Raw genomic sequence first — 3778 nt, forward strand, 5'->3', positions numbered from 1 at the left:
GTGTTGTTCCTACCCGACTGTTCATCTGATAAAGTGATATCATTTTTACGTTTTGGTAAAAAAAACAAAAAACATCATTTAGCGAGGCACTCTTGCTTCATAGCGTAGATAAGCAATAATGACAGTGTTAGGCTGAACAATCAAATAATACATAAGCTGGCAGATGAGATCAAGGAAGAACTCATGGACGGATTCAGGGATGGACACGGGCAAAATTTCTAGAAACTTTCCTGCTTCATGTGCTCCTTAAGTGTTTCTTTCATCAGAATTTGTAGCAGCTGCAACATTCCACATGTCCCGTTGTATTAAATACATAGTACTGAAAGCACACGGGAGCCTCCGAAGAGAGCAAGTCCTCTTCTGTGTTCCAGTGGATTTTTTCTTCATGGACTTCAAGAATCCCCTTGGATAATTTTCAAACGTTACTAGGGTTGTAGTGTTAGTCAGCTGCTGGTCGTTTTTTCTCTACATTCTGCTCTACGGATGCCAACGTGGCACCCTGTTGCATGCCACTCCTAGATCATACACATTACACATTACATTTCATTTTGTTAGACGCTTTTATCCAAAGCGACTTACATACATTCGGTACTGTGGACACTCCCCACAGGAGCAATTTGGGTGAAGTGTCTTGCCCAGGGACACAACAACATGCTGACTGCAGTGGGACTCGAACTTGCTACCCCCTGATTCGAAGTCCATCACACTTTCCACTGAGCCACAGTCCAAGAAATTGATTATCTGTGAAGCATTTTTTTCCCCCAGCCATATGCACTTGTCTAGACTGAGTACAAAATGACAAACTGTGAATGGCGAGAAATTATATTTTTTATTAACAATCCTTCTTTCAAAATGTCAGACTGTATACTCATGCAGGTAAGTAAAACATCTGGGTTTCTACTGCCCAAATAGACAGGTTGTGTCCCTCATAAAATAACTTGTGAGCCATCCATTTCTTCTTATTAGAATTTTTAACTCAAGTAGCTTTTGCATGTTAGGTCAAACTAATATTCAAATCCTCCTCACTTTTTGTGCAAGGAAATATAAGCTATAACGATACAGCAGCTAACGTTTGTCTGTCTTCTGCTAGTAGATTGGACGATAGAGGATAGCGTTACTTATTGTAACATTAATACAAGACATTCACCCCTGTTTTTTTCAACAAGCACACACAGTAGTTATTACCTTATTAACATAATGCTCTAAACACTGATGGGACTAAATCATGAATAACAATGGCAGCCCAGAGGCTTCATTTTCTGTGTGTTTGTTGGAATTAAAGGGATATTACAAAGCATTTTTAGTGCCTAGGCTACACTAAATATAATGTCGCTTAATTTACCAGTATTGGCGGTGAAATGGTATAAAAGGTATTATTATTTGAACATTTTTATTCCAACCGTATATTGATAGAAGTAACATTCTATAATAGTGTTTTTACACTGTTGCTCCTGCTGTGTTTTAAAATCTTGGTTTTAGTTTTAATCTTATGATTTTTAATCGTATAAATCTTTATAACGTGTTGTTTTCTATATCTTTTTATTCAAGCAGCTTTGAACTTATTTCATTAATGTTTCAATAGAGTCCATAGCCCTAATTAAGTCATCTGTAAAGTGAAGAAATTATTCAGGAAATGGAATCATACTTTTGAATTGAATCTAACACTGCCATCACAACAATAGTGGGATTTATGCATTAACTTCCACAGATAATACAGGCTTTGCATGTGAAATCCAGCTAAGTCTGAGCGGCCCAACTTCAAATGTCTTTTAAATGAATGTGTGCCATCTTGGAACACCAAATCCAGTTCTTGTTTCAATGTTTAAATGCCGACACGCTGTAAACCCTTAGGACAGTTTCCTTGGACTGTAACTTCTCTTGTATTTCCAATATAACACAAATCGCAACATGTGTCTGCCCATTTAGGACTTGTAATGTATTCATAAGGACTTAAGGAAGGAAATGTTGTGCCAGATTCTGTTCTAGATGAGAGAGAAATGTTTATACTTACCTGACCCTAACCCTTACTCAAAGTTCTTAAATACATGATTGTTACATGGATTATAAAATAATTTTACATGTTGTGTGATCTGTTTGCTTTTATCTCACTGATCAGTTGTTATTTTTGGGGTATTCTGACCAAAAGAATAATCCTCCAAAAAAGATATACATGCTGAAGGCTGAAGCAGCATATGGTAATGCCACCATTTTGACATCAATATATTCACTTGTACGCTAATTAAGTTGCTTATGTATTGGAGATAATAGAGAGCCCTTGGGACCAAGTTCAAGGGAAACTGGAATACATACGAAGCTCAGCGCAAGTTCAGGCAGGAAGACCTACAGTATCACTTCCTATTGCACGTCATGGCAATACTCGCTCCCTTCACTAAATGATAGGGAGCGCCACTCCTCAGCTAACCTATCACTTCCCTCCATTCACAAGCCTAATTATCGCACCTGTTAATTCCTCTATATATGCTCTCCCCTTTTCCATCAGCTGTCTTCCAGGTGTCAACGCGCAACCCTCCTCCACCCCTTCGCCTCCTGCTTCCAACTCAGGGCCAAGCTTAACCTTCTCCCTTCCAACCGGGTCACCTAACCACTTATCACCACCACCAGTGTCAAGACCCAGGGGGTTCATCTGAAACGGTTCTTTCCCTTCCCAAATGATATCCTACAAAACCTGGGCCTAATCGCCAAACACCATTTCATTCACTTGTTAAACTGTCATCATTATGTTTCATTTATATAATGTGACCCGATAAAAAACATGTGTTTCATACATCACGTCTCTCCTGATTGAACTGGATATTCCAGTACTTTGGGAGGAGTGATAAGTGAGGGTAGCGTGGAATATTGGAGTAAATCCTGTTTGTTGTAAGAAGAGGGGCAGATAAATCAATCCAAATAAAGGGATTGGGAAAGCGTGGGAAATAGTGGAATGTGAAAAAACCTTAGAAGGAAGAGATCAAATTAATAAGGATAACGATTTATAAACAGTAGTGGATCGCCGGAGCTGTTAGATTAACATTAACATGCTTAGTTGTAAGTGCAATGCCTTGCGGCCTGTGGCACCATGGAGCATATGAGTGGGCTGGACCTGTATTTTACAGGAAAGGAGTGAGCAGAGGGTCGAGTTGTCGATTCTTGTTCTGTTTTCTGTGACTATTTTCCTCACCATGCTGAACACCCTCTCAGACTTTCAGTTGCGAGTGCTATTAACGAGACGCGCTGCCATGGAAACCAAACAATGGTGTAGCTGTATTAAAGTCCGAGTGGAAACAGTCGTGAGTAAATCTGATTTTGTATGAAATCGGGAGTCTCCCGCGAAAATCGGGAGGGTTGGCAAGTATGTGACATGACAGTGGACACATCCATGATTTTGAACAGGTAGTGAATGTCTGCTCATCAAATCACTGAAAAGTAGTAAATCCTGTTTGTTTTTCACAATTTTAACAGAACTTTTTTGGTAGTGTCTTGGTAAAATGTGATCCTTACTGACAACTTACTATTGTTCATCTGTTACTTATCTTTTGTCTTTAGAACTTCTGGTTTTGTGTATAGGCCCTTGTTTACAGATACACTGCATTGTCCATTCTAAAAAACAAACAAAAAATAAATACATTTTACCTAGCTGCCTTTAGATAAGAGTGGAAGAACTATATATCTGAGTGTTTTTTAGATCTCAATCAGTAGGGAAATAAAGGTGGATAAACTGTACACAGGAAGTTGTGTTGGCACAAAAGCTATAGCAGACTTAACCTACAGGTGGTAG

At 38.9% G+C, this 3778-nt stretch overlaps 1 protein-coding gene across 1 annotated transcript in view; it reads left to right on the top strand.

Annotated features, from left to right (window-relative positions):
* Positions 1-2084, top strand: part of ano2b (anoctamin 2b) — a gene marked incomplete at its 5' end in the record, with an annotated part of 56117 nt that extends 54033 nt beyond the window's left edge. Inside the window, one exon of the mRNA XM_079655681.1 lies at positions 1-2084. This exon is cut by the window's left edge and continues 548 nt beyond it.
* Positions 2085-3778: the final 1694 nt, after the last annotated feature.

This window comes from Notothenia rossii (genome assembly GCF_949606895.1).
Source record: "Notothenia rossii genome assembly, chromosome: 10".
Taxonomy (NCBI): Eukaryota; Metazoa; Chordata; class Actinopteri; order Perciformes; family Nototheniidae; genus Notothenia; species Notothenia rossii.